The sequence below is a fragment of the Symsagittifera roscoffensis genome, chromosome 6 (genome assembly GCF_963678635.1).
Source record: "Symsagittifera roscoffensis chromosome 6, txSymRosc1.1, whole genome shotgun sequence".
Classification (NCBI taxonomy): Eukaryota; Metazoa; Xenacoelomorpha; order Acoela; family Convolutidae; genus Symsagittifera; species Symsagittifera roscoffensis.
Genome location: NC_087067.1, coordinates 10,392,797 through 10,417,235, shown reverse-complemented (window position 1 = coordinate 10,417,235; position 24,439 = coordinate 10,392,797). Strand labels below are relative to the sequence as shown.

The following is a 24,439-nucleotide window of genomic DNA, read 5'->3' as shown; positions in this document are numbered from 1 at the left end:
TCATTAATTTCGGTCAGATATATTTCACAGTTTGTGCTTTGAACTCGGTCCCCGATTGCCGAGGGCCGAGCGTTGACGACGAGGAAAGTGAAGCCGAAGTTGAAAAAGTCGACAAATTGGAAAACAGAAAGAAATTTGACTGGATTGTGCAAATGTACGATTTGTGTGAACTAGCCAATAAAATGCTAGCATTCGAAGAACTGGGAGCTTTTCAACGTCAGATGGTCAAACAGCTCGTCCAGAATTCTGAAAATGCTTCTACGCTAATGTATGCATTTTACAACATGCCGAAGTTTTGTGGCGGGTCAAAGTATTCATCTGCAAGGCCGCCACCTGATAAAACCAATGGTCTTAAGTTGTGTGATTGGACTAGGGTGTTTTGCTCACGACTAGAAGGTGAGTTTATGCCAAAAAATGCAATCAGGTTGAGTTTCCAACTAGAATTGTGATCAAAGTTATATTTGCGTGGCTCATATTGTGTGGTTAAATCCATGAATATGTTGGATCACTATTTTGATTTCAAATTGGAACCGACGGAGTTTCCTAGTTTCTGGTTTTCCTTCAAAATCTGGTGTTCCCAATAGTTAAAACTCCTATATAAGTAATCTGCTAAAATCCTGAATTAGTAGAAAATTAAGAAGTTTATTGCAAAAAAAAGAGATAAAGGCTTTGTATATTTGGTTACATGTCAGTATTTAGACAGCCGCGTATTCATACTGGTCAGTATTTAGACAAATACTGTTTCAACCAATCAGAATCGAGACAAAGAAGAAATTAATAAATAATTATTATTTATTTTGGATTATTTATGTTTTTTCTCGATTCTGATTGGTTGAAACAGTATTTGTCTAAATACTGACCAGTATGAATACGCGGCTGTCTAAATACTGGCCGCACTCCGTATATTTGTACTTATTAAATAAAAGTTGAAGTAATGATAACATTTGTGTTTCAGGTGTGATCAAAGCATGAGCGAGTGATATTTCAATCGCTGTAACTGCGAAATATGAAATGGAGCTGCACGTAAAAAGCAATCAAAATGACTAGCGGAAATATTATAAAAATATATCATTAATTTTTCTGCTGTAATTTAATCAAATATTGGTAATTAAATATGTAGCTTACTTTTGTACTAATTATTTATACTACTAATTTCCCAAATTCTATCTTTATTCACAGCTACTTACAATCGACGTTGACCAGAACTTTTTTAACCCTAACTGGACGGCAATTTTCTCATTATTGTTTTCAGCACTTTATCTGCGTAACACAGCGTTATTTGGTCTAGGTTTCACAAAAATGAAGTTAAAAAACGTAAAAAAATTTTTGGGTACTGTTTTTTTGACCTGGTACGAAATCGTACTTTTCGGCAAATTGAAGCTACAACTATTGATTGAGTACGAAATCGAACTTTTCTTGAAAAAACTTCTGATTTCATCATTTATTTGTTTCCAAGAAGTCTGAGACTTATGAACACTTTTCATAGCCTCTCGACTGTATGAAAAACTTTGAAGCAGTTTTTTGCTGCCACACAGAGATGAACGTCACATTTTTCGCATTTTGTGACTGGCTTTGACTTGCAGCCTGGCATCTTGCAGTTTCCACCCCGCATGCTGCTCCCAATGCCAATTGACCAATGGCCTGTTCTATCAAGTCGAATATCAGCCATGGGAAGTGTAGATTTAGGCCCCGGTCGTGGTCTTTTTATAGGAATTTCATCCAGACTCGCGCGCCGTCCCGGTCGTGATGCTTTGGTTTTACACAAAGACTCCGCCAACAAACTCTTGAAAACGTACAACGACATCGTGTCTTTTTTACCGTCGCCTTCTCGCTCTGCATCTCGCCTGTACTGGGCCCAACAGTTTGTTGCGATAATATTCACGAAATTCAAAAAAATTTTGAGATAGGCTCTGGTCCGAAAGTGTGTTGTTACGCGGAAACGACCCAAATATGAGTTAATTTCGTCAACATAGCCCATATGTTTGTTGTAGACGGATATGGATTGGGGTGCTTGAACGGCCACGTGAGTTTTTGAAACACGGTCGTACCTACGAAGAGAAACTTCCGGCTCGCCGGCGCAAAATGTACTCAGAACAGTAACAGGTTTGTTGTCAAACCACTGGGTTGCAAAAAGCTGTACATCTTGTATCTTCATCGTTTTTGTAACATACGAACCTCTGGCAGGCTTCACGATGTGGTCAAATTTCAACCCTGGTGCCCGGTTCACCATCAGAGTGCCAATAGACCAGATCTGTCTCAAAGCAAGTGCTATTTGCAACCCTGGAGAGTTGAACCAGTTGTCGAAGAAAAGTTTGAAGTTTCTCCCTGATGGAATATTTTCGGCGAGGCGTAGTACTACTTGTCCGGGCTTGTTGACATTCTCGCCGCCAAGAGCTGTCGATACGGTCTCCCCATAAAATTCAATTTTATGGATAATCCCTAGCCGACCAGAAAGAACGAAAACTTTCCAACCCCATTTTTTGGGTTTTCGAGGGTTATATTGTCTAAGAGACGACTTCCGACCTTTGTAAGCAATAATTTGTTCGTCCACACTCAAATTTTCTTCCAAGTAAATAGTAGCAGCCACATCGTTGTGGTCCTTTGTCACACGATAATGAACAGCTTTGTAACACATTTCGTTAATGAAGTCATCAGTGAAGTATTGCTCAAAGTACTGAAGAGGAGTCTTTACTCCAAAAACACCATGGTAGTGTTCAATGAACTCGCATTCAGGCAGTCGTTCTCCTCTAAGAACTCTCCAACTTCTTGCTGAACCGTTGTTTTCTATTTGCCCGAGCGTATTGCCCATTTAGATGAAATAAACTGATTTTCAAACTGTTATTTGATTTTTTCTTTTTTCATTGTAGTTGTAAAAAAAATCTAAAATGCGGGAAAGCCAGTAGTTTTTTCTAAAACATTTTCAAGTTCAACAAAAATGTTTCTCATAAAGAAAAAAAAGCAAAAAAAAACTTGTGATTGAAAGTATCCACTTCTCTGATGGGAATCCTGAATAAATTTTCTTACAAAAAGGCTGCAATGAGAGGCACTACTTTTCAACTCATATTAAAAAATCAATTAACGAGAAAAAACTTTGCAGTCTGCTAGGTCTGGTCAGCTTATTGGTTGCAATCTCGCTTTGATTGCAAAATCGAGGCTGTTTAAGTCTCAACCAATTTTTTTGGATGGACTTTCCCACCTGCCCATTTGAGATCCTGTATAGCTATGCAAAAACACGTTGAATTGAGAGGCACAAAAATTCTTGGAAATTTCAAATTTCCCGTTGGCAGACTTGGGTATTTTTTTAGAAAAACAGTGTGAACTGAGAAGCACCAAACTGAAATTATTAACAAGCTAGGAAAAAAAAATTTTTTTTTTGGAACTGGAAATGTATTTTTATCAACTGAAAGCGTATTCTACGGTTTTCTAATGCAATTACGAATTGCTACAACTATTTGTATAGCATACCTGTATTTGTTGTTATCTAACATTTTTCGAAAAAGATGCTTCTGTGAGGTGGGGGAGGTGGAAAAAGAACCTATAATTTTGTCCATCCGGGCAACCAGAGTACCCTTTTAAAATTAATTTATGGCATCCAGTTTGTGTCAATCAGCTTTTAGTGCTTTTGGCGTCATTTTTTCTAAATATGAAAATAGTAAATACTATAATTTAGTTTTTAGTTCAAGTTTTTTCTAGTTCCAATAAAAACTGGAGAAGTCTCGAATTCCAACAAAGCGCCGGTTGTTTCCTGCTTCTCCTCCAATTGAAGTTCGTTTTTAACGTTTTCACATTGTCATATTTTAAGCAAGAGTGTTCATGGGCAAAGCTTTGATTGTTCCGACTGCCCAAAAACTGATCTCGAATAGTTTTTGGTAGATGAAAGTTTGACAAACTACAGATTTTAGGGTGATAATACCAAAATTTAAGTTTTGAGTTGTGATTTGAAATAAAGGAATGAATTAGCTTGCCTCGATTAAATTTGGAACGATTATGAATGCGGATAATTTTTTACGCATAAATAATTTGCGTATTGAAGCAAATTATCCAAGTATTATTTGAGCCATCCGCACTTATTCCAGTGCAAGCATGCTCGCTTGGCAATCCCAAGGTTTCCAGATTGACAGCCATTTGCAGTAAACTTTTCTAAAATCGGTCTGAACAGAAAATACTCCCCGTCTATATATACTCCTCAAATTCTTCGATAATCGGAACAAAAAAACCAAACTAAAAATTGTAACAAATGTTTTAATCATAATTTACATCGTAAAAGCATGCATTTTCCTTTTAACGCTTTAAACACTATGAATAAAAGCTTTTTTTTCCATTTTTTTCACAACGTTTCATATTTTTACATTTTCATAATTGTTTTACGTATCATAATAGCTAAATGCATGATGTTAAAATGTATTGTATGAAGAAATTTTTTTTGAAATAATAGGGGGCGGAGTTGGAAAAGAGTCAAAGCTTTTAAACATCATTCATTCTTTTGCCACTTTGGCTCTTTTTCATTTTCCCCACTTTTCAACAAATTGATTTCTATGTTTGTTTTACGTGTTATTGCGGCTAAATGCGTGAGTTCACGATGTGAAAAATGAAGATTAAATCTGTTTACAGTTGTTCACCACACCAAATGAGCTATTCACATTTGAATTTGAAAGAAAAAAAATTCGAGAAAAGCCGCCACCTTCGGCTCTTTTTCTTCCCAGTCTAGAAAAAACCTATTTTCTTTATACTGTGTTTCTACATTTTTGTGGTTCTCGAGTTTGCTGTGTGGACTCTTTTCCAGTTCCCCTTTTTTTGAAGCTATGTATGCAGGTCAATGAATGAAGGTCTATTTAAAATGACTTTAGTGTTATGAACTGCATCAAAACGTGTCAGCGTGAACAGGCAAACAAATTTTTACAACATATCTTATATGCAAAATGCCGTGTAAAATTTTATGAACATTTTTATCTTGTAATTTTACGAAGGGGGTGGGAAACTGGAAAAAAGCCGCAGGGTGAGTTAAAACGAGAACAAATCAACAAATCGCCCCCAACGTTTCTTTTAAATCCGTGCTTACTTCCGCGCGTAAATTCATCCCTTCTCGTCATATTAGGGGGGGTGGGGGGAGGTGGAGAATAATGAATAATGTCTCAGGAGAAGATAAATTGTCGACAAAATTGTTGAAATTCATTTAGCCTGATTTTTTGGGAAGTTTTATTTGTAGCTGGTAATTTTGAAGCTGCAGAAAAGAGCTTAATCATTTTGGGGAAAAAATCAAAATATATCGAAGTGAAGAGTTTCAATTTTGGGCTTCACATTTGGGCTTTCAATTTTGGGAAATAACTCTTCACATTGACCAATTAGGATGTTTTCCACTCCCCTTCCCCACATTTGTTTTTCAAGTTTGAAAAACTATTTCAGCATTGTCAGAGGGCAAGGAAATTTTACATGGTGAACAAGCCCATAACTGCAAACAGATTTGTTTGTTGTACCTTTTATTTTAACATCACGCATTTAGCCGTTATAGCACGGAAAACAACTACGAAAATTTAAAAAATATGAAATGTGGGGAAAGGGGTCTAGGAAATTAGACGATCCAAAAGTTACGGAATTTAGACAATAACTGGCGTACAAATTGCGTGAAAATTGTTTACAGACTTAAATAAGCTTTTGGCTGAGCAAATGCTGGTTGTCCGTAAATTCAATTTCTTTACGCTCGTCTAATTTGCTTGTCGCCTAATTTCCTAGGCCCCGTGGGAGAAAGTAGAAAAGAGCCGCCGATTGTTCTGAAAAATGACACGCGGGGCAATTAAGCAATGGTAAGCATTTTGGTCTTCACACTTAATTTTGTAAAACCACTCGTTATATCATGAAATTGATGCTCGTTCGAGGTGGGGGGAGGAGGATAGAAATGAGAAAGAGCTCACTTTTGCTTGAGGAGGTGATACTTGTTTAAGGGCTCAGAAAGATCTGATGAGGGGTAGGAAGGAGAAAGAGCTCCATTTTGCGTAAGATAGCGACACTCGATGACGTCCCTCATGCTTGAAATTAGTTTTAGCTCACTTTCAGCCAATCAGAATTGAGTATTCAAAATCTCAAAAGTAATTCGCGAAAATCCCAAAGTAAGAAAATAAATCAGGCTGTTAGTCTTAATACTGACCGATTAGATAACAAACAGATGAATTTTCAAGACTGAAAAAATCTTATGAACTTGAAATCATAAATTGTGATGTTTATCTGAATAGTATTGCGGTTGTAACCCGCAATTTGTAAAATTTTTTGATTATTTTCCACTGATATAATACATTTTTTGTTAATACTGACTTCGATTTTGTGAGAAACGCATTTAGCCAATAGGATCGCTTAGTGATTTTGATATTGAAATTTTTCAAGCCTTCGGTCCCTCAAGCTTGAGAACCCTCCCCGCGACACTCATTTAGAAGTATGGTCCAGCCGTTTTTGATGAGTGCCATTCAAAAGCTCGTTTAGAAGGAAGTGTGGTACAGCCAGACCACTTGAATTATTTCAAGTGGATGAAAATAAAAGGAAAGTTTGTAAACATTTCTTTGTTAGATTTGCCTCTAGTTTTCCATGAAAATATTATCAACTGAAGTGAAAAAATCAGTTCGCAGACAAAACTGAGAATTGCTTACATAAATTTTTCTTGTTTGATTTTCACACGGCACCATAGGTAATTTTTCGGGACCATACTTCTGAACGAGGTTTTTAACGGGATCATGCTTCTAAACGAGTACCGAGACAGCTACGACTTTTAGATGAACAACCATCCATTCCCCCACCTTCCAAAATATCATCTTTTTAGTTTGTTTTAAGTGTTATCTCGGCTGAACGCTTGATGTTACGATGTAAGGTGTGAAGAACAAATCTGTTCAGTCGTCAGTTGGTTCATAATGTCAAATTTTATTGCGTATGAGAACGTTCAATAAGTTTTTTCATAATTGAAATTTAAAGGTGGGGGGAGTAAAAATAGACATCTATGAAAACAGAAACAGAAAAAATTAAATGCTGGGGCGGGGGGTTGAAAAGAGCCTTTTTTAGACCTGCCATAATCCTGATATGAGAGGTTGCCCCCCTGCTTACCATCCTCCTTTTATACCAACTGGCTGCTTCTTCCTCGTCAGTAGCTAGTCCTCCCCCTCCCCTTCCCTCCCCTCTCCCGGCCCACCCCACCTCGCAAAACCTTGTTTTTTATGGTGTAATGGGTGATTTAAAAGGTTAGTTATGCAGACCAAATACGTTTTTCATGGCTTAATTAGCACCCATGTGTTTTTGCAATAATAAAACCATGTGAATAGGGCTGTTTTATGGAAGGAAAAAGAGCCGTGAACAGAAAAAAATTACCTATTAAAATTCGCATAGGGGGGGGGGGGGAGGAAAAAGAGTACACCATAAAATTGAAAATTGAAAATTGATGCTCGTGCAAGGTGTAGGAAATGAAAAAAGCCAAAGTTTGAAATTTTGGTCGGGGGGTGGAAAGTACCTTTGTTCTTGCTCATCCCTCTTTGGAATGGGTGGTTCAATTTCCAACCAAACGTGGGATCTTTTTTCTTTTTTCTTCCCCCCACCTTTTAAAAGGTTAAACATGAAAACCAAATATGTTTGTCATGGCCTAATTAATTAGACCGCATGTCAACTTTCATAACAATCAAATTATGTGAATAAGTTTTGCAGGTGGGGTGGGGGGAATGAAAAAGAGCCCAACAGTGGAGACCTAACTAAAAACACATCTGGCATGAGGAAAAACAGTGTATATCCACCTCAGTTTTACTCAGCCACTCAGCCTTCTCGGCTCTTTTTCCTTCCCCCCCCCCCCCCCCACCTCAAACGAGCTTCATTTTTTTAGTGCAACGAGTGGTTTTACGAGGTTGAGTATGAAGACCAAATATGTTTGTCGTGGCCTTATTAGTATATATGTAAATTTTCATAACAATCCGAATAAGTGGTCAACAAATTTACATGTAAAAGTTCGCAGGTGGGGGGAAAAGGAAAAAGAGCCGCCTTCTCAATAGCAACCAAATCGGCTCTTTTTCCTTTTCCCCTCACCTGCAATTTTTTATATTTGAAGTTACTGTTCACTTTGTCCGATTTTGGTTCTTTTTCCTTTTCCCCACCTACAAATTTTTACCTGTAATTTTGTTGACCACATTGTCCGATTGTTTTGAAATTTTACATGCAGACTAATAGGGCCACGACAAACATATTTGGTCCTCATACTCAACCTCGTAAAGCCTCTCGTTACACTAATATATTGAAGCTCGTGTGAGGTGGGGGGAAAAAGAAAAAAAGCCCCAATTTTTTTCCACCCTCCCCCCCCCCACACATTTCAAAATATCGATTTTTATGTTTGTTTTACGTGTTTTTACGCCTAAATGGGTGATGTTACAGTGAAGTTTGAGTAACAAATCTGTTCACAATTATTAGTTTGTTCGCCAAGTCAAATTTTATTTCATAATGATTGCACGTTAAGTAAGCTTTTCAAAATTAAATTTGAAATGTAAGAACTGAACGAGCCCCAAATCGTTGCTGAAATCTATAAAATTGTGATGTCTGTGTTTGTGGCTGGCAGTGGGTTGGAAAAAGAACAAATGAGAATTCATTGAAAATAGCTTCGGCTCTTTTTCCTTTCCCCCCACCTGCAGTTTTTCATAATTAAAATTTCTTTCACTTTGTCCGATTTTCATAAAAATTGACATGCTGATAAATTAAGCCATGACAAACATATTTGGTCTTCATAATTAACCTTGTAAAACTACTCATTAGACCATAAAATTGATGCTTGTGTGAGGTGGGGGGGGGGGGAATTGATGCTTCAAACTCGTATGAAAAAGAAGCCCTGAATATGCCTTGTTTGTACTGCGCCGAAAATTTTGAGGAAGCTCATTATGATCTTTATTGGTTGATAAGAAGTCAAGAAAGTTAACTTTCTCGAATAATTTCAAGAGGGTTTGCTTTTGATTATTCCCTGAGTTCTGGATTCATAAATATGAAATCCGATGTCTTATTTCAAGTTCTTTCTATAAAATTAATTTGTAATTTACTTGAATTGAGACCTGGAAACTTCACTTTTAGCTCAAAAGTCAAACTTTTGAACTTATTTCATACATAAAAAACGCTAAATTTTTGTTCACATTTAAACTCACGTGAAATCGAAATTTTGGAGGGAATTTGATGCTTAAATAAGACTCAAATTTGTCGTCGAATTATCTATTGAAACTAACCTCAGGCAATTAATCTGTCCTAAGTCATCCAAGTTCCCTTCCACCCAATCGAACCTAATTTTAACCTCCCTGCTGTTGTATTTCAAATCATTTTGCTGTCAATAGCAATCAATCTATAGATAATAATCTAGTTTGATACTAAAACCTCGAAACGACGCAAACTTTCAAACAGCCTTTGAAGTAATTCTTTTTGAAACAATTACTTGAAACGACTTCGAAGCCAAATCTTGACAAAGAAGATCGACTGGGCAGAACATCTAGATTTTGCAATATGAAGATGGTAAATATAAATTTCACCCTAATATTTTAGTTTCACCCTCAAAAAGTGACCATTTCTAATGCATAATTCAAATTTTGTTTTAGAATCTTCTGCTCTGCTTTGCGATGTTTTTTGTGGCCGTTCCAGCTTTCTTGGATGCTCGGGTGAACGATGTTCGAGCTAAACGATCCGTCGAAAATGCCGATTCTACCCTGACCCAACGCGAGGTTGACGATGACGACGACGATAAACGTTTCCTTGGGATGCTCGCGTCCACGTTGCTGGGTAAACGCGAACTATCCGAAGACCAACAAATGCGAGGCATACTAGCAGGCCTTGCTAAAAGTTTCCTGGGAAAACGCGAACTATCCGAGGACCAGCAAATGCGAGGCATACTAGCAGGCCTTGCTAAAAGTTTCCTGGGAAAACGCGAACTATCCGAGGACAATGAAATGGATGCTCGCGAAATGGACGATAATGAAGAAATGAGAGGCCTCTTAGGAGCTTTGTTGGGCCGCAAGAGACGAGAGGCGACCCCAGAGATGCTTGCTCGTGCAATCTCGGAGGATCCTGATATGCGAGGCTTCATGAGCTTCTTGAAGAAGGGAGCCAAGGCAGTAGCCAAAGCAGTAGCGGAGCATCACGATGATGGCGACGACGACGATGATGATGATGAAAAGCGAGAAGCTGAAGATGACGATGATGACAGACGAGGGCTCCTAGGCGGCCTAGTGAAAGGACTAGGACATGCTGTTATGGCTGGCCGACAAGCAACTGCAGCCGACAACGAGATGATCGAACGAGCTCTTGAGAGTGATACTCAACTACGAGGATTTTTGGGAGGACTCGTCAAGGGCATTGCACATGCTGCATTGGGCCATCGATCTGCTACACCAGAGATGGTTGCACGAGAGGTGGCTGATGACCAGGAGATGCGCGGACTTCTCGGTGGCCTTGTTAAAGGTCTAGCTCACGCAGTTGCTGGAAGACGAGCCGCCAGTCCCGAAGCCATCGCAAGAAGCATGGAAGACGACGATGAGACTAGGGGTCTATTAGGCAGCCTGATCAAGGGAGTCGCTCATGCGGTCATTCATCATCGATCTTCCAGCTCCGATCCAGAAATGATTGCACGAGAGCTTCAGAACGATGAGCAGGTTCGAGGACTGTTGGGTGGACTGATCAAAGGTGTAGCTCATGCAGTGATGGGACACAGACGAAGCAACGAGATGATGGCGCGTGAACTCTCAGACGACCAGCAGCTTCGAGGACTGCTGGGTGGTCTGATCAAGGGAGTTGCGAAAGCTGCCATGGGTCGAGGTGCCGAAGCTAGTCCCGAGATGATTGCAAGGGATCTCGAAGACGACGACGAGGCGCGTGGGCTTCTAGGAGGAATCCTGAAAGGTGTAGCTCATGCTGTATTGCACCATCGCTCTGCTCCAGCGATAAGGGAGGCTGAAGACGATGACGATGACGAAACACGAGGGTTGTTGGGTGGCCTCGTGAAGGGACTGATGGGTTGATCCGAGGCGACACTGCTCATTGGAGCTGGAACAAAGCTTTAATAACAAAAATTAATACAAATTGAAATGTTTGTGTCGAAACTTCTCTTGCTTCGCCTACCGCTAATTTTTGCACTAGCTTGATCTGGTTCATACAGACGCTCGCAATGAATCAGAGCCCAAATTCATAACATAACAGTCCTTTTATGAAAGCTAGGCTCTTTTCATGAAAGCATTCATTTAGGTAATTATCGTTTTGGTAATTATACAACCACAACTTGGGACACCCCAATACCCTAAGCTGGCCAAAAAACAATTGCACAAATTATCGAGATTTCTGCAATTTTTTCCAAAAACTTGAAATTCTACAGAAACTTGGCTTTTTTCGAAGTTTCGGTAGTTTCGACGTAGTTTCAGCTAGATTGAATACTGTTTTGTGAGATAAGTGAGATCATCTAAATAGTAAATTAAAATAGTAAATAGTAAATAGCCAATCGAAAATTACGATTAATATTGATTTCAATATTGATTCAGCTAATATGAGCTTTATATGTTCAGATAATTATTTAAATTACTTTTTAGCTCAATTTCCGGTAAATTTTATCACTTCCATATTTTCATTCAAAGTATTGTATCACTGTCTCAACATGATGCCAACTAAATTATACTATGAGCTTGATTGGGAAATCTATTACCTATCTTATTACATTGGAAAATCTATAGCCTATGTTATTACATAGGGTGCTGACCGGATGCTCTATTGTCTATGATAATACATGGAAGTCGGCAAACCCAAACCTCACCCACCCCCCACCAAATGCCCCCATCCAATCCCCTCCACCCCCCCCCCCCCCGGGCTGAACTGCCACAACCGATACTAATTTGTCCATAAAGAGGTTGATAATGTTGATAAAAACCAAAAATTTTGTCAATTTTGGGTTAAAAGGTACCAATCATTAACCGATCAAAAATGAGTGCAATTTTCTAGATTACAACCGACTGTACTTGATAAAGTTGCTACCCAAACTGTTGTTACTTCACATTTAGTGGAAAACATAATTTGAACGGTTGCACATGCTAGAATTAAAACTATGACAAAAAATTGTTATAGAAAAACTAAAAGAGATCGACTACACGTACGTTTAAAAAACTTTTTCTGCTTAGTGAAGATTTTTGGCATGACGAAATGGGTAGTTGCTACACCTCCAATCAATTTGTTCATCTTTAAAAATCAAAAAGCAAAAATTTGAGCATGCGTAGTCATCCAAGTTTGTAAACTTTTTTTCCAAAAATTCTGACTGAAATTTTTATAACTTTTTGCAAAAAATACTCCGTTTCTGGAGCTTTTGATTTTTTCATTTTTTTTCAAGCTCGAAAATTGTTTTTCACAGAATTGCATGAAGTCGTACGGTTTTGGAGTTTGCAAAAAAATTATTCCATACAGGAATTTCCGTATCCAATTAGACCACCAAAAGGAAGTTTTTGATTTAATTTTTTTTCAAATTTACGTTTGGGTTCAAAACATTACAGGTACAACAAATTTATATCTTTTTTTGTATTTGATGAAAAGTCATGCTTAATCAAATCAAAATTTCTGAGAATTTTTTTCAATTTCTGAGCGTTCCTTTTCTACAGTGCACTCGTCAAAAAACGATACAAGTTTTTTTGAATGTTTCTACATAAGACAAAACCGAGGGGATATAATCAACCGGTTAATCGTACTCCTCCTTTTCTAACTTAAATTTTTGATTGTATTTCAAAATGTTTTCTTTCCTACGATACTCTGTAAGATATGTTTTTTTTAAATATCGGAGCGATAACCTAAAAAATTTTTACGCCTTCCACTCAAATTGAGAATTTTTTTAAGTTCTGTATTCAAATCTTGCAGTTTTGGTAAGTTTCGAGATTCCAAAACTTTTAGCGAAAATTTCTGGGACCTTTCATGAAAAACGATATAAAAAAGTGCCAAAACAAGGTTTTTGGCGAAGCAATGTTCCAACTCATAATGATCAGCTCAAAGAATTTTTAAAAAATGATTCAATAAGATGAACATTTGAAATACATGACTATAATAACATCACTCAACAGAGTTATTGAACATTGCAACTTTCAAAAACATAAATTCTCACATAACTTGGACCAGTCTTTGATTTTGTTCAAAGTATAGTTGACACAGGCAACTTGCTTTCAGACTTCGTTCTCCTTTGCAGTGAAGAATCGAATCTGAATGAAGGGTGACTTGTTCACACTGTACTTCTTGTCTGTGACACACACCCTTCTCTTCTTGTATGCTGCTATGTCATACACCGCATGGCAGTTCGCAAGTTCCTTCTCCATGGTTGAGACTTCGTCAGATTAAGGTCTCAAAAGAGAAAAAAACACTTAAATTGCGTAATTAATTTATTTTCAAAAAAGCAAGTGTATGTCAGATATAAATGAAAATTAAGTTAGGATAAGCTTACAATAAAAACAAGGTATAATTTGAACATGTATATTATAGAAAAAAATTTGACAAATGGAGTTACTATTTTTCCCTAACTGAACTGCAAATTTTTCCATGTTAATTTGCTATAAGTTGCAACTGATAGATCTTTCTTCAATAATCATAGAAACTTTTAAAGTTGATCATCGCATGTTGGCATGATAGTATACCCCATAAATTAACTTTGTCATCTAAAATTTTTTTCCAAATCAATAACGATCTCTTAAAAAACAAGTTTTCCAAAAATTGTTCTTAAAATTTTTCAACGAAGTAGAATTTTTTAGTTCTCATATTTATGTCGAAATGGTAGTTTTCGTACTAAATTTTCAAGGACACAGGTGACAGCTGATTTTTAATTTTCCAGAAATGGTGATTTTTTTCCAATCAAAAAACATGGGTATAGGAATTGTATTAAAATTAATTTTTAAATCAGACAATGAGTCAAACTTAGCACGATCGCAGCAGAACTTTATGGCTCAGCTCTGTTGTTTTTCTAGTGAAAACAAAAAATTGCTGATTTTCACTTAAGAGTAGGGCCGGGTAATGAAGATGACTTGTTTTCTCAGTAGCAGTTTAGGTTAACTGTTTCCTGAAACAATAGAAACTGATCTAATATCACTCCGAGAGTTTTGATTTTGCTTTTTTCTTCAAACATATTTAAGTCTAATGTCATTGAAAGGTTTTTGTTCTCGTGGTTTCGCATTCGCACATTTTTTCTGCTGACAATGATGAGTTCCGTTTTTTAGTGCTCAGTTGTATTGAATGCTTATAAAAATATTTTGTTAAAATTTTGCAAGTATTTTTTAGTTCTTTTGTTGCTAAATCGGCATTTTGGTTTTCGCAAAAAAATGAGCGTGTCATCTGCATACTATGCTATTTTGAAAAAATTACGCAACATTATATTCATAAGTCGTTGATATACGGATTAAAGATCAAGGGTCCCAAAACGGTGCCCTGAGGGACAACTTGTTGCAATGAAATCCAATCTGGTTCATGTTGTTGACGATTATTTTCTGTTGTCTGTTGCTGATGAAACCATTTTCGTTTCTATTGCGTTTTCAGGAAAGTTCAGAGATTTAAGTTTTTGTTGTAGAAACTTATGATCATTAGAGTTGAATGCTTTAGAAAAATCCAATATTGAACAAGCAACAAACTTGTTGCGATCAATTGATTTTCAAAAAAGTTTGATGCAGAATAAGATTGCATCTTTTGTTGAATAGTATGCTCTAAAACCGAAAAGGGGTTGCATAGCAGGTTTTACGATGTAAGATATTCGTTTATTTGTTTGTGTAAAATTTTTTTGAATACTTTTGACAATGCACCTGTTATTGAGTTTTTTGTTAGTTGTGGATCGTCATTTTTTTTACATTGGTGTAATAAGCGCTTCTTTAGGCATATCGGGACAAAAATTGTTTTTTTTTTCTAGGTATTCATTGAAACTGAAAGAAAATTGTGAGTATATTTCATTGCAAACTTCTTTTGGCGCCCATACTAGAATGTCAGAGGACCCGATGGTTTTTTTGATATTAGTTTTGAAAGTTCTATTTTGCACTCAACGCTGGTAAAAAACCTGAAACAAAGTTCATTTTTGTTATTCAAGTTCAAGTCATCTTTGAGGAAAGAGGGTTGGGTTGTCGTAACGTTATCATAAAAGCAGCCTAAAGTTGAACATTTGAAGTCATGCAGATATGCCAATATGAAAATTTTTGTATTGATTTTACCGAAGGAACTTTTTTCAACAGAAAAATGATTCGCTGATTTTTTTGATATTTCAGCATCACTAATCTTATTCCATTTTTCACGCACAGTGGTTTTTGAGCTGAAAAGTTTCGAAATGAATTGTTCATTTTAGAAGTTCATTTTTTGCTTGTCGTTACGGATGAAAATTAGTTTTTGCGGGGCACTTTTTTTAAAAACTTAGTACAACGTTGTTGGTAAAACTGTTTCATTCATTTTGCCTGTAAAAGCGTTCCCAGTTGATTATAGAAAAGTTTGATTTAAATTTTTATACTGAGTAATTATTATCGTAAATTTTGTGTTTTCTTGGTATAGTTTTAGCAGTAAGCTTTAGTTCTGTTATAGAAATTGTAACTAAGTGGTCTGTTTAAAGGATGGCGTAGAGAAATTGTTTTATTTGAGTGATTTTTTTGAACAAGTGGGTACTGTTTTGTTAGTAACGTGAAGGTTGCAAGGAACAAGAATTGTATCAAGAGACTCTTTCTAGTCTGCATTAAGGTATTTCAAATTGTAATCAATCATTAAAATTAAATTGAAATTGTGGGATTGCGCATAGTTGATTGATTTAGCTAGTTCATCAAAGAATTCAACTGTTTTTGCTTTGCACGGATTATATGATTTATTCAAAAGCGTTTTTTACTATCGTTTTTTGTATCAGTTGTTTTGATTTCAATCGTACTTTTTATGAAGAGTGTTTAAATCGTGCCGTATTTTTAGTTCGAGTATTTTGGGTATAAGGAGCCTAACCCCACTGGCTTCAACGGAACTATCGAATCGAAAAACAACTGATTTCGTACTATCAAGAGTCGACAGAAGTTGGCAGTTTGACTCATTGAACCAAGTTTCTCAAAGCCGTAAATTGCCTTTTCGCCAAATGTTTTCACAAGTGATTTCAGATCTGACCGTTTCCTTGCTAACGTTCTACATACAGTTTAAGTAAAAGGATTTGATGTTGTTTTGTAATACACCAGTTCTTTGTGATGCTGTTATAGTTTATTGGTGGACCCGGATTTGTTTGAAAATCACTTGATTGAATAATTATGTTTTGCTTTGATCGCGAAAAATTGCTCAAAAATCCGATCATGTTGGCTACAAATTAATATGTAAGTAAGTGAATAGAAACGTTGTTACACATATAGCGTGCTTGAGAGTCACTATTTTATAAATAACAGTGTGCTTGAGAGGTATATAAAAATTTTTGTAAGAATAAATAGTGAAAACCCATTGAAAAAAATTCGATTGTTTTTTTTGTTCAACCTTTGATGGACTACTAGTTGTTCTGTTTCACATGAGATACTTTTTGAAATTAACAGCAGACTCGTTTTAATCAAATTTAAATTCCAGGCTTGATGAAAGATATCATTTTAACTAGTTACGATAATGGCGCTGCAGCTGACTATGTGGTGATTTATTTTGCCCGTTAAATATTTGATGATAAGTAAGGGTCAAAGAGTAGGGGTGGTTGTGATAAAGGACGCTATTTTCAGTGCGACTATAATAACTTTCTACAATTTTCGATCGTGCTAGATTGTTTGAGTGTTGGCATACAAATGAAGGAAGACAATTGCGCAAAAAAAGTACACCATGTACATCACTTGAAAACCTGGTTTACTACCGTAAGCGTTGTTTAAATAATCATGATATAGCTCAACGTTAGAAGTCGCCTCCTCCTTTTTTGAGATTGGAGATGTATCGCACACTACACTCGTTTCAGAAGGTCAAACCATGAATCAGTTTCTGATGTTTGATTGCAAAATCATTCACTACTTTCACTATCTCCTCTCTAAGAAAAAATTATGGTGTCATTCGGCTTGTTTCCGTTCTTATTGGAGCCGTGATACTGAATCTCAAAATCAAGTTTTTGAAGTCATCGGCGGTTTTGAAAGGTTCAAACCAACGTATTTTGGCGTTATTAGTCTGATTAGTCGCTTCAGTTGTAGTTGCCTCACTCACTTTTGATAGACATCCTGTTTTTGTGATTACTTCAATGATTTTCCTGTTATCTTCTTTTTGGTCAAAAATATAAGAATAAATTTTGTAAAGAATCTTCGGTTATTTTATCGAACTCGTGAAAAGTCAATTTTTTGCTGAATTGTAAGATTTTAACTGTGGAATGAATTTGAGAAGGAGAGTTTTTTTATTATTTACAACTGAAGAGTCATTAATTATTTAAATTGATGAATAATTTGATCTGGGCGATTTTGATTTTGGCGGCCAAATTTGTTTTTTTGGTGGGCATTATCATATATATATATATATATTTTTGTATTGTCTCAATTGTTTAGACAGGCTCAGATTCTTTTTACAACAAAACATTGATTTAAATTGATGAGTAATTTTTTAATTCGGGTGGCGATAATTACTAAAAGGTGGCTCAACTTCTGTTTAATTAAAGTAATTTTTGGATTTTTTTGCGAAGGCAAATTACTTTGTTTAGTTCAGGTAAGCTTTAATTTCTAATGGAAAAAAATTTAAATTAATGAGTAACTTTCTCTGGGCAAATTTGATTTTGGGCAGCCCAATTTGGTTTTTTTTGGTATTCAAAAGTATCTTTTTTATTCGAGCTCAATTTCTTACACGGGTTCAAATTCTTTTCACAAATCAATAACCTCTTCTTTGTTAACTTGTCGACTTCAGAATATGATTCAATTTTACAAAAAGTTTTATGATCAAAAGAGTCGAATGCTTCGGAGTGATCCAATATGGAGCAAGCAACAAACTTGTTGCGATCAACTGATTTGAGACATTCGTTTATTTGTTTGTGTAAAAGTTTTTCGCATACTTTTGACAATGCATCTGTTATTGATTTTGACACGTCGTATTCTGGTAGTTCTGGATTGTCGTTTTTGTATAATGGTGTGACAAAGGCTTCATTAAGTTTATCGGAAGAGAAATTATTTCTTAGTTTTTCATTGAAGTTGAAGGAAAGTTGTGGGTATGTTTCATTGCAACCGTTTTTTGTGCCTATGCTGGATTGTCAGAGGGTCCCAAACGCTTTTTGAAATTCAGTTTTGAAAGTTCTATTTTGCACTCAGCGCTGGCAAAAATATGAGAGAATACTCATTTTTGTTATTTAAGTTTAAGTCAGCTTTTAAGAAAGAGGGTTGGGTTGTTGTAACGTTATCATAAAAGCAGCCTAAAGTTGAAAAATTGTAGTTATGCAGATTTGTCATTTTGAAATTTGAAATTTGTATCAGAAGAGAAATATGATTTGCTGATTTTCTGAATTTTTAGCATCCTTGATCCTATTCCTTTTTTCACGCACAGTTTTTTTTGAGCTGAAAAACTTTGAAATGAATTGTTCATCGTGGAAATTCACTTTTCATTTGTTGTTACGGATGAAGATTGGTTTTTGCGGGCCATTTTTATAAGATTTATTACAAAGTTTTTGGTGAATTGTTTTTGTATTGACTCAGGATTGTTTTGCTTGTGACAGTGTGCCCAGTTGGTTCTAGAAAGGTTTGATTTAAATTTTTCTACTGAGTATTTTTTTTGTAGATTTCGCGTTTTCTTGGTTTTATTTTAGTAGTAAGTTTCAGTTCTGTTACAGAAAGTGTAACTAAGTGGCCTGTTTAAAGGATGGCGTGAATATATTGTTTTATTTGATTGATCTTTCAACAATAGATAAGTTGTAAAATGGTCAATTAGGGTTTTCGATTGAGTAGGTACTGTTTTGTTAATAACGTGAAGATTTTAGCGAACAAGAATTTTATCAGGAGACTCTTTGTCGTCTGCATTACGGTAAGTCAAATTGTACTCAACCATTAAAATTAAATTGAAATTGCAGGATTGCGCATAGTCAATTGATTTAGCTAGTTCAAGAAAGAGTTTAACACTTTTTGCCTTGCACGGACTATATGATAAATTCAAAAGAGGTTTTCTATGGTTTTTGAAAGGGTAAATTTGATTTCAATCGTTTTTTCTATGAAGAGTGTTTAAGTCGTGCTGTGGTTTTGGATTGAGTATTTTGAGTATGAGGAGCATAACTCCAATACTTTTTGATTTTTTGCTGGCTTCAACAGATCTATCGCATTAAAAATCAATGCATGTTGTACTATCAAGAATCCACAGAAGTTGGTAGTTTGACTCACTGAACTAAGTTTCTCAAATCCGGGAGATTGCGTTCTCGCAAACTGTTTTCTTAAGTGATTTCAGATCTGAACGTATCCTCGCTTCTACAGTTTGAATATAAGACTTTGATGTTGTTTTTGCAATACACACAATTTTTTTTGTGATGCTGTTATAGTTTATTGGTGGACCCGGATTTGGGTGAATATCTCCTGATTGATTAATTATGGTTTGCTTTGATCGCAAAAAGGTGCTCTAAAAATCAATTGACGTTGGTTTCAAATTAATATGTACATTATTCAGCAAAAACGTAACTGTTTAGTAGTTACATAAAACGCGCTTGAGAGCAACATATAAATTGTTGTTACAATAAAAAGTGAAAACCCATGGGAAAAAATTCTATTGTTTTTTTAAATTCAACCTCTGATAGACTACTAGTTGTACTGTTTCACAAGAAAATATTACAGAGATACTAGCTGAAATTAACAACAGTTTCATTTTAAAAAAATTTAAATGCCAGTCTTACTGAATGAAATCATCCTAACTAGTATCGATAATGGCCGTGCACCTGACTTTATGGTGATTTAATTTGCCTGTTCAAGAATTGATGATAAGTACGGGTCGGAGAGTAGGGGTTGTTGCGTTTAGTGACGCTATTTTGAGTGCTACTGTTATAACTTTCTACTGATTTTGATCGTGGCATATTGTTTGAATATTGGCATACAATGAAACAAAAGATTTTGCGCAAAAAGAGTACACCATGATTATCATTAAGATGAATGTTATCCCAAAAAAAGCTCCAATTATTGATATTTTTAATCATGGCGCTGAATTTCACCACTTGAAAATCTGATTTACTACTGTAAGCCTTGGTTAAGTAGTCATGATGTAACTCAAACTTAGATCTTGCCTCCTCGTTGTTTATGATTGCAGGTACTTCGCTCACTACGATCATTTCAAAATCAAAAACTATTGGTAATTTCATCAATCGTTTCTGGTGTTTGATTGCAAATTCATTCACACTATCTTACTTTGAGTTTAAGAGGCACGTGTGCCATATTGGACCATAACAAGTTTGAGTTCTGTTGATAGATACTTAGTCAAAACTTTGATTTTCTATTCAATACTAATTCTTTCATAAGAAAAAATATGGTGTCATTTGGCATAGTTTCCGTTCTTATCGGAGCCGTGATAATTGATCTCAAAATCTCATTTTTAGATTCAAGGGATATTTTGAAAGGTTCAAATTCACGTTTTTTGGCGTTGGTAATCTGATAAGTCGCTTCAGTTTTAGTTGTTCCACTCACATTTGATAGGCATCCAGTTTTTGCGATTACTTCAATGACTTTCCTGTTATCTTTTTTTGTTCATAAAGGTCATGTTAAAATTTGTAGCGAGTTTCTTTGTTATTTTATCGAACTTGACGATAGAATAATTTTAGCTGGTTGTTTTGATTTTAACTGTAAAATGAATTTGAGAAGGCGAAAATTTTTTAGTGGAGGTAAGTTATTATTTTCAAATCAAAACCAATGATTTAAATTGATCAATAATTTGTTCGAGGCGAATTCGATATGGGCAGCCATGTTTTTTTTGGTGGGTATTAGCAAGTAATTTAATATGGCTCAATTGTTTAGACGGGCTCAGATTCCTTTTATAACCAAGCAATGGTTTATATTGATGAGTAACTTAATAATTTATGTGGTGATAATTTGTAAATGGTGGCTCAATTTCTATTTAATTAGGGTAACTTTGGATTTATTTGAGAAGGTGAATAACTTTTTTATTTCAGGTAAACTTTAATCCAAATGGAGAATAATTCAATTTGATGAAAAATTTTTCTAGGCATATTCAATATGGGCAGACAAAGTTGTTTTTATTTCGGTATCATTTTCTTTAAACGGGCTCAAATTTTAAGTTGGCGTTTTTTTACTTTTATTTTTCTCATCAAGGTTAAGACATGAAAAAGTACAAAAAAACGACTCTTTTCTAGCTATAAACTCTAATTTTTGTAACTTAAGGCCATTGCTAGAATAAAGTTAGAGGAGCGAGTCAAAAGTCAAAAATATCATAAGATGAACGACTCCAAGTTTTTCAGCATTTTGAAGAACAGTATTCCGTATTGCTGTATCCTTTTTTGGTCTTTTTCAGAATATAGACTTGCAAGGATTTTTTTATTTGTCCCAATTCATTTAGATTAGCAATTGGAAGCGAGGTGCTATGCAAATTTTTCCGTTGTAGGGTTTTTGTGACCAATAATATCTCCCAATTAGTTTTTTTTATTTTTAACAAATTCAATATAGTTGGGAAGAATATCTTTTCATCAATACATTTTTGATTTGAGACTCAGAGCCAACTGATCAGCTGCAGATATTTCATAATAATGATATTTGGAAATATATAGAAAATAGAAAATGACGGCTCACTGTACATTCAAATAAGGTATTTTTGCCCTAGATGGACTAATGAGTAGGTGATGACCCAAATACGGACCTTGCATAGAACTACTACATAAGCAGTAGAAGAGCGAGCAGAAGTGGAGGGGGGGTGGTGACCCCCATGTTTTAAGATAGTGAATGGAGCATCCGGTCACCAACCTTTGTATTAAGATAGGGTATAGATTTCCTATGTATTAAAAAAGGTTATAGGTTTCACCATAGGTTTGAGATGGTACGATGTAAAGTTTCAGAAAAATTTTTCGGCGCCCAATTTTTTTTGAAGCTCGATTTTGCCGATACTTGCGTTTCTTAGCTAGCTTCTACGATTTGTGATATGTAAGGTCTATCTTGTCTTACAAAACTTCGGTAGGGTAATTTTCAGATGGTAAATTTCAGAAAATTGTTGGAAAACTGTTTAAGTTTCACTCTTGCAAATAAGTTTTTATCCTGAAAAAATCTTTTTTTCTTGAAAAATCGAAAAAAAAACGTTGAATGGTAAGTTTCAAATGGTAAGTTTCGACAAAATTTTAGTTTCAGTTTAAAAAGTGAGATCATAAACTAATACACACAGAGTAATTTTTTTCAGAAAGTCTATTAAATAATTAATTCAGCTCAATAATTTTCCCTCAGGTTATTTCGGGGAAACTGACAAGAGAGGACTACTTGTGACAAGTAATTATTCTGATCCACGAGAAGAATGTTGACAGCTCCGCACGGTTGATTACTTTTACATCCCAGGTTATCTGAAGAAAGGATGACAGCTCTTTATACTTATGACTTTTATGACTTGTTTTATCTTTTCTCACATAATTATCCCACGCTCATATGATAGATGCATATTAGCATTTACCCACGGAGTTAATGAAGCTGGAATTGCTTTCTGGATAGATTAAAAAATTAAATTTTCATAAAAAATTGAAATTCCTCCAATTTTCATTCGAACTAAAATATGAATATGCAAAAGTTTTTAGTATTCAACCAATCAGATGTTTTTATCCGGTTCTCATTTCAACCTCAACATGTTTATGTATTGTGTCATATTTCTTACTACGATTAACTTACTTGTTCGTCACTTGGTCTTTAATCTTTTTAAAATCTTTTAAGTTTCTAAATGTTCCTAAAAATTATCATCCAAAATTTTCAATCGCTCTTTTCCGGTAAGTTTTACACTGAGAAAAAAAATAGTATCATACGTTTTTTTTTATCTGATATTTTTGTATGATAATTTTTCTATCTTTCTCAGAGTAAACTTTTCAGAAGATTGTATAATTTAGTAAAAGTTGTTTACAATTTTCATAAATTTATCTTTTTTTTGTTAAATCTTTCGATTGGAGGACTACACCATCCGTATTCCAACATCATTCTCCTTGTATTTCACCAAAAACTTAGTTGCTAAGACGCTTTTTGTAGAAAAAAAATATTTAAATTACATAAATAATTAAACAATTCACTACGTCGTATAGTAAATTTACAGCAAATGCTTACACTTACAAAGAAAAAAGCACTTCTGCATAAAATTACTTATGAAACTCAGATCATGCACAAAATGGACTTTATTCAAGTTCTTCTGTAAGAATTCTAAAAAAAGAAATGCTGAACAAATTGCTCAAAACCCACACAAATTATGATTTTGCAGCTTTCGAGGAACCATTCGCCGATACTTTTTTGTTAAAAAGGAGTAAGTTAATCTCTTTCTCCTGAAAAGTCAGCAAAGTAGTAAGTTTTATCCATTCGAGCAATCATGATCAAGTGTTCTCCTCGATCATTGCTTGGAGATGAGCTAACAATTTAATCATATTTATGATTGGGGCATTATTGAAAGCATTTTCTTGAATAAACTAGTTTTGACGAGATGGAATGATAAAGGTTCTTGCTATAGTTTCCATGTAATTGTAATGAGTAGAATCCTTTTCCAGATTCCTATGCAAATTTTGATGATTAGGTTTAGCTGCTTGAAACACTTAACAATCAACATTTTTCAGACCTACATTTGGACTATCATGTAGAAATTAAGTCTAGCTCGAATTAGTTTAATTTGAACTTTGGTTTTTGGTTTTTTAACTTTTTCAAAAGTAAACAAATAATGCTTGCCATAAAGTGAAAAACTTATCTCTGATCCTAAGAAATTTGTTCTATCGGTGAACGAATACATATCAAATGCTTCCCGAAATTCTTCAAAATGATATCCGTGAAAATCAAGTATTCCTTTATTAATCAAAGCCGATGAATTGAATTTGTTCGATATTTGTGCTTCATGAGGATATAATACATTGGCGTAGCAAACCATTGTATAAATAAAATAAACTTCGCAATTGAAGAATAGAGAATGTACTAGATTGTTAACATACGAAAAATAAGTTTGTGGTTCCTCAACTGAGTCATTCTCCGATTTTGCTTTATGCTCTGCTTTTTCTTTTTTGAAAGCCGCAAACAACCTTCCTTTGAATAATTGAAGTTTTAAACTAAGCTGGGTATCACGCATATCCAAATAAAGATTACGGTCCATCTCAAATTCAAACTCAATACTGCTTTCATCTAGAGAAGTAATGCGAAATACCACTTTTGTTTAAGCTAAAATAATTGTTTCCAAAACTGGGATTTTATCAAAAATCTCCAAAGAAGAAATTGTGAAAGCTTCGTACCAAAAATGACTACCATAAATTTACTCATTTTTTTTGGGTCAAAAATGTCTTTGCGGGAGCTACTGGTTTTCGAACTACTTTTCGAGAATTGACAAT

General features: G+C 35.2%; 1 protein-coding gene across 2 annotated transcripts in view; it reads left to right on the top strand.

Moving 5' to 3' along the window:
- Nucleotides 1-910: 910 nt before the first annotated feature.
- The window catches only part of LOC134848887 (protein CLEC16A-like), a 244,273-nt gene continuing 220,744 nt past the window's right edge, over nt 911-24,439 (top strand). For both annotated transcript variants that reach the window (XM_063866408.1, XM_063866409.1), the window contains exon 1: nt 911-922. The gene's annotated coding sequence lies outside the window, so the exon portion shown is untranslated. The remainder of the gene's footprint in view (nt 923-24,439) is intronic.